The sequence below is a fragment of the Aphelocoma coerulescens genome (genome assembly GCF_041296385.1).
Source record: "Aphelocoma coerulescens isolate FSJ_1873_10779 chromosome W unlocalized genomic scaffold, UR_Acoe_1.0 ChrW_unloc_scaf_5, whole genome shotgun sequence".
In the NCBI taxonomy this organism is placed as follows: Eukaryota; Metazoa; Chordata; class Aves; order Passeriformes; family Corvidae; genus Aphelocoma; species Aphelocoma coerulescens.
Window position 1 is genome coordinate 2,446,062 of NW_027184084.1, and position 7,781 is coordinate 2,453,842.

The window sequence follows — 7,781 nt, forward strand, 5'->3', positions numbered from 1 at the left end:
CGGCAGCATGGCATTGATGGGCCATTAACAGAAAGAGTCTGGGGGGAAGAGACAAGGAAACACTGCCCCTCCTGGTTTCAACAGCTCATGAGGATGGTAATAGAATACACTGCAACTCAGGACACAGACACCCACAAAAACTCCTCGCTCACCGTCCCCTGCTGCAGCTGGGCAGAGGAGAGAAAAAGTTAATGAAGGCTTCATGAGTTGAGATAAGGACCAGGAGAAAACACTCCAAGGGCAAGACCGGTTCAACTTAAAGCTACAAAGTGAGGTTATTACTAACAAAATGAGAGGAGGATAATGAGAAGTAAAAATAAGCCCTTAAAAACACCTTTTCTTCCCCCAACCCCTCCCTCCTTTCCACTGACAGTGCAGGGAGACAGGGCATGGGGGTTTTGGTCACCCGAGATCTTTTTCCACTGCTCAGGGAGAGGAGTCCTTCCCCTGTGAGACCATGGGGTCCCTCCCATGGGAGACAGTTCTCCATGAACTTCTCCAGCTCCAAATCTCACAAGCAGCAGCTCCCTGAGAACTGCTGCAATGTGAGTCCCTCACATGGGCAAACAGTCCTCCCAAAACTGCTGCAGCGTGGGTCACTCTTCCATGGGGTGCAGCCCTCCAAGGACAGGCTGCTCCAACCTGGAAGCAGGGGTCCCCTCTCTCCACTGGGTCTCCCACTGGACCACAGCCTCCTCCAGGCATCCACCCACTCCGGCATGGGCACCTCCCCCACGGGCTGCAGGTGGATCCCTGCATCCTCCATGGACCCCATGGGGTGCGGGGGGACGACCTGCTTTACCATGGTCATCACCATGGCCTGCAGAGGTATCTTGGCTCCAGCGCCTGGAGCACCTCCTCCCCCTCCTTCTTCACTGAACTTGGTGTCTCCATGTTGTTTCCCTCACATGTTCTCACCTTGTCCTCTTCTCTAGCTGGAATTAAAACTGTGCCCCACTTTGTTTTGATTTTCTTCTTAAATATGTTATCACAGAGTCATTACCATAATCTCTAATTGGCCCAGCCTTGGCCAGTGGCATGTTCATTTTTAGAACCATCATGGATTGGGTCTGCTGGACATGGTGGAAGCTTCTAGCAGCTTCTCACAGAAGCCACCTCTGTGACCCCCCCCCCCCCCCCCCCCCCCCGCTATCAAAAACCAGGCCATGCAAAACCAACACATTGAGCATTACGTTGACCAACCTCCAGTCTTCTGGGGCCTCTGCTTAAGCAAGGAGTTGGCTCACTGGAGCTATGTGCTGCTAAGGGACTCCAGTCCTAGCAGTTAGTCTTGGGTGGTGTGGGTCCAACTCCTTGAATGGTGGGAGAATGCTCAGACAGCGGCTTCTCCTTTAATACCTACTAAGGAAAAGACCATAGCACAAAGTAAAAAGTGATGCTAAGGTTACTGGCTGGCTAATCAACATATTTGTAGCTTAAATCCACAGCATGGTATTACTTTTCAGCTCACTGGTAATCAGGGAATATAAAGGCACAAGGTGGTGGGCCAGGATGTTGGCAAGGGGACACAAGGAGTAAGACAGCATAGGTGTTGTAGGAGAAAGCTGGGTACAGGGAGGGGAGGAGCTCACAGGAAATACATCATTAAAGGAAATATAAAGTGGAAAAAACCCCAAACACACACAAAAGCTGTATGAAAACAAATTTTATTTGTTCTACTTCCTTTAAACTGTAATGAGTATTTTGGGCCAAACCACTACACCAGGACAGTCTTTTTTGGCACCCAATATGGGGCACGAAGGGTTGAGATAATGACAGATCTGACCAGAGCATGTTAAAAGAAATTTGTTAAAAGCATTAATTGCATTGGTTTCATAGTTGCTGCTTACAATGTCGATTTTTTTGCTTTCATAGTTGTTGCACTTTTTCTCGGGGTTGTGTTCTGTAATACTGGTGTCATTTAGACACTGACTAAAAAGCCAGGCACCCATGAGAACCATTCACTTATTTTCCTCTGCTATAGCTGAGCAGAGGAGGGGGAAAAAAAGATGAAATGGCTCATGAGTTGAGATAAGGATTAAGGAAAAAAACACTCTAAGGGCAAAACAGGTTCGAACTTAAACAGTATAAAGAAAAATTTGTTATTAACAAATAATTTTTTATTAAAAGAGGGTAGTGAGAACTAAAATAAACCTTTGGAATACTTTTTTCTTCCCAGTCCCTTCCTCTTTCTCACCGACAACGTAGGGAGACAGAACAAGGGGTTTGGGTCAGTTTTTCACTTTCTAAAAAATCTTTCTTCAGTTCGTTCAGGGAAAGAAAGGTCTTTCTTCTGTTGTGCCATGGGGTCCTTCCCACGGGAGATGGTTCTCTGTGAATTTCTCTAGCATAGTTCTAATTTCCACAAATAGCAGTCCCACCTGACCTGCTGTAAAGTGAGTCCCTCCCATGGGCAGTGCAGTCTTCACAAAACTGCATAGCATGGGTCATTTAGTTCATGGGGTATAGTTTTTAAGGATAAGCTGGTCTAGTTTGGAAGCTAGGGCTCTCTTTCTCTATCTCTGGAAGCAAGGGTCTTCTCTGTCTGTTCAAGTTTCCTACTAGATTACAGCTTTTCAACATCTACCCGCTCCAGCATGAGCACCTTTTCTCATGGGCTGCAAGTGGATACTTGCATCCCCCCATGCATTTCATAGATTATAGGGAAACAATTTGTTGTATTATAGTCCTCACCACGGCTTGCAGAGAGCTCTCGACTTCGACTCTTGGAGCACTTCCTCTCCTTCTTTCTTTACTAACCTCAGTGCTGCCATGTTGGTTTTCTTCACGTGTCTTCACTTTTTCCTTTTCTCTGACTCGGAAGAAAATTGTTGTCCGTAGGTATTATTGTTCTCAAGTTCTATCAATTGAAAAGTTCTTATAGAGTTTTGCAGTGTCAAAAAGGTTGATCTCGTTTGAGCTCCGCACGGAGGAGTCGCTTGCCATGTTTCCGCTACTGGCCATGTGGACCTGCCACCGCTCCTGCTTTTTTTGCCCACAGGACGGTTGGCTAGGAGCGGCTCGGCAAACACAATTTGCTGGGCGCGGCACCCTGCATGGCCACACCTGTGCATGGCAGCAGCTGTGCCAAGATGGCCCCTGGTGGCCGGGGCGGCACATGGCCTCCTGGCAGCAGCTGCATGGCCCCGGCCCTGGGAGAAAAAGAGAATGTGCGCAGTTCAGGTCTTGTTTAAGGTTCAACAACTATTTAAGAACATCACCCAGAGATCTGCCCCAAGGCTGGATAGTTATGACTGGTGGGATGTGTGGGATAGTATGGGCAAATACCTAGAGCAGTGGGCACCACCAATGGGTTTGAACCTCACCCCTGAACAAATGCAGAATCCAGAAAAACTAGTAAAATATTTTAAAAAGGTGTGCTGTCACCATGGCAATTCCAGAGAGACACAAAGCACTGCAACGTGCTGGGGCCTGGCCCAGGCCTATTGAGCCCTGTTCAACACTGCTCAGTAACCTCATGAGGAAAAGAAGGTCTCTGGATCTGATACTAAGATGACAGGCCCTGCAGCTACTCCAATCCTGGTGACAGACATTGATGCTGAATCAGAGAATAAACATGTGCCAGTGTCAGTTGACCCTGTACAGAAGCAGAAGAAACACACACAGTTACCTTGTAAAAGAGGTTTAGTAAAGGAGGCAAGGAGGCCAAGAAGGTCAAGAAGGAACAGGAGGGCAGAGAGAGTAAAGCAGATGAAGCAGCAAAACCATCACAAGAGCCATCACAGGAAAAGAAGGAAGACACAAAAGAGGTAACCTCCACTCGATCTCTATTCCTGAGTGAGTTGCGAGAGATACAAAAATATTTTAGACATCATCCAAGTGAGCGTATTACTGATAGCCTGGCTGGTCCAATGCAGGCACAATGGAATTAGAGGGTAAGGAAGCCAAGCAGCTAGGATCGGTTGCTAAGGAAGCAGGCACTGACAAAGTGATAGGAAAAAAGACACAAGCCTTTAGCCTCTGGAGGCTACTCCTGTCAAGTGGGAGGGAAAGGTGTCCCTACAAGGAATATATTCCATGTCACCCAGGATTGTAGGAATGTTACCCAGGTATGACAGGAAAGCATTGGAGATGGAAAGAGGCTGTATGGAGTCCCCTATGATGAGGTGCAGAAACTTCTGAAGGAGAAGGTGAATCGAGTCAGTTTGCAGAGGTGAAAGCCATCCAGTTGGCCTTAGACATTGTTGAACTAGAAAGATGGCCAATACTTTATACTGATTCATGAATGGTGGCAAATGCCATGTGGGGACAATTGCAACAATGGAAGCAGAATAACTGGCAGCGTAGGGGTAAACCCATCTGGACTGCTGCATTGTGGCAAGATATTTCTGCCCCAGTAGAGAACTTGGTTGTGAAGGTACATCACATAGATGCTCATGTACCCAAGAGTCGGGCCACTGAAGAACATCAGAACAACAGACAGGTGGATCAGGCTGCTAGGATTGAAGTGGCTCAGGTGGATTTGGATTGGCAACACAAGGGTGAATTATTTTTAGCTCAGTGGACCCATGACACCTTGGGACATCAAGGAAGAGATGCAACATATAGATGGTCTTGTGATCAAGAGGTGGACTTTACCATGGACACTATTGCACAGATTATCCATGAATGTGAAACATGCACTGGAATTAAGCAGGACAAGTGGGTAAAGCCTCTTTGGCATGGGGGATGATGGCTGAAATATAAGTATGGGGAGGCCTGGGAGATTGATTACATCACACTCCCCCAAACTCACCTAGGCAAGAGCCATGTGCTTACAATGGTGGAAGCAACCACTGAATGGCTGGAAACGTATCCTCTGCCCTCTGCCACCTCCTGAAACACTATCCTGGGCATTGAAAAGCAAGTCTTATGGTGACATGGTACTCCAGAAAGAATTGAATCAGACCATGGAACTCATGTCTGCAACAACCTCATAGATACTTGGGTCAAAGAACATGGCATTGAGTGGGTGTATCACACTCCCTATCATGCACCAGCTTCTGGAAAGATCAAACAATCTAATGCACTGTTAAAGATTACACTGAGAGCAATGGGTGGTGGGACCTTCAACATTTAGCAGAGGCCACCTGGTTAGTCAACACCAGAGGATCTCTCAACCAGGTTGTCCCTGCCCAATCAAAACTTTTATATACTGTAGAAAGGGAAAAAGTTCCTGTAGTGCACATTAAAAACATGCTGGGGAAAACAGTCTGGGTTATTCCTGCCTCAGGCAAAGGCAAACCCATCCATGGGATTACTTTTGCTCAAGGACCCAGGTGCACTTGGGGGCTGCCGAGTCCTGCGATTGTGCAGGGTGAGCCGGCCCAGGCTCTGCCTGTGGAGCCGGGGGGGGGGGGGTTTTCTGAATCCACCATCATTTGCCCCGGAAGCCCAGTCAATGGGGCCCCCCTCTGACATTCCTCCGTCACTCATCACTGAAATAGGCGAGCCAGCCCTGCTATCACAGTCAAGATCTGTCAGCAGGATAAATAACGAACGCCAGGTTTTGTATAATTCTAACACTGCTGGGTCCCCAGTCGGGAGCTCCTGTCGGAAAGCAGAGCCGAGTTCCTGCCATAAGGCAAAGTCCAGGGCAGTATCTCTGTCCATGGAAATCCCTTTTAAAGTAGCCCAGTCTAATAATTCCCGAACTGAGTTTTCAGGAATGGAGGTGTGCAATATGCTAAACACACCTCTCCAGACCAGCATCGCAGCTTCGGTTTGTGAGCCGCTGTTTGCCATTTCTCAGTCCTTTTGGACCTCCCGGGAGGAAGGGGAACAGCGTACCTCTAGAGGAATTCGGCTTGGCTTGCAGGGTGCAGGACACGTCAGAGAGTGCAGATCACGTCGGGCAGCACCAAATATTACCGCAGGCCTGGTTCCCTAGGGTATATCACCGTGTCCCGCAGCCATAGGGAGGAGGAGGAGAGAAGATCCAGCAGGCAGGAGTTGTGCAGCAAGATTGATTTATTTAATTATTTTACAAACTCTTTTATAGACTTTTTCTTCATCGCCTAATTGGACAAAGGATCAGCCACCCCTTGGGGTGGTTGGCTAAAATCCTAAAACATCCATTGTCAAAATATTTTTCTACTGTACCATAAACAAGACTTTTCAAGGTTGCAGGTGTCTTGGTTGTTTACATTCCCTGCTACGTCTTCTGTGAGAGAGAAAAGTCTCTCACGGACTAAGAAAATAACAAGAAAATCCTTGCTAGCAGCATTTTTGTACCTGCACTTCCTCACATTTGAACTTTTTACCTCTATCTTCAGTGCATGCCTGGTGCTTCTTGTTTTTCGGTCTAACTTGTTTTCAGCTAATTTTGCAGTTTGCAAGTTCTATTAAAACTTGCTATCTTACTTTTGATGGCTCATGTTATCTCACTGGCTTTGCTATCGTGCTTGCTTTACCTGCACATCTTGTTGCAATGTTACTTGTGGTTAACCTTTTGTTACATACCACTTAAGCTTCAGTATAATAAGGCAAACAAACAACAGCAGCAACAACAAAAAAAACCAGAAACCCAACAACAGCACCTTCCCCTTTGGTGTAGTTATGGTCACAGCTGGAAGGGCAGGTGCAATGATTCCCCCGCAGCTGCAGGGGGCGCTGTGGCACAAATTTAGCCACATCTCCCTCGTGGTGATTGCAGGAGGGCTGGATGGCGAAATGGGCTGTACCAGGAACCTTGGAGCGGTGGTGGGGATGGCAGAGGCAGGCACACCCTCTGGGGTGGCAAACAAATTGTAATAGAAAACACGGCTGATACAGAGGGCTTAGAATTTTAAGAGCTAACTACTGACCCCGGTATTGCTAGCATGGCTAAATTTTGCAGCTGCTTGCTAAACAATGTATAATGCTTGCTTAACACTCATTGCACTTGCCAGGCAAAGGGAAGGATGTAAGGGAGGATAAGGGGAGGATGCAGGACCATTGACAAGGGAAAGAAACCATGACCGAAGAAACCAGCCCAAACCAGCTCTGAAGTATGGATTTGGGCCAGGAACTGAGAGCATGCGCAAGAAGGTGAGGTAGAAAGTTTAACCCGAGGAAGACTACTTACTTCATCTGAGGAAGACCTTTACTTCATCCCAGAGACCCCGGCCTGTGACCACCAGGCGGCACTGCGCAAGTGCACCGATATGTTAATGACTTTTGAGCTGAATATAATACGAAGCGGGGACAGGCAATAAATATGTATAGGTGTATTGTGTAATCTGATGCATATGTAGTTTATAACTAAGTAAATACTAAGTCAAGAGCCACTGAAGGTGCGCTTGTCCTTGGAGGAAAGATCCCCCCTGCGTCTCAGCTGATTAAAACATACCTACTTTGCAACTTTCCAGTTGTGAAGTCTTTTCCGCATATCATTTTGGCAAGCCAGCCAGAGCTTGTCTGCCCAGCTGCAGGATCGGCTGAGGGGGCAGACATCCTAGCCGTGGCCCGGGAGATTTTCCTGGTGGAACACTGCTCCTTGGCTCGCTCACTGCGGGGGCAGACAACGACCTGCTGGGACTGCGGACAAACAGTATGTTTATGTTTTCTATTGGGTGGTGCCAAAATATGTACTAGTTTGAAAAAAACCTAGTGGGAGACACCAAGTCAGAATAACAATTTAATAGGGAAATAAAAGGAGAGGGGAAGGAAAAATAAAGGCGGATAACACTGGGTTAAACTGACAGAGTTAGGATACAACCTGGCACCCTGTTAGTCAGGGTGGTGGTAGCAGTCTGGTAGAATGGTGGCTGCAGTCCTCCTGAAGCGGCGATCCTGTAGAA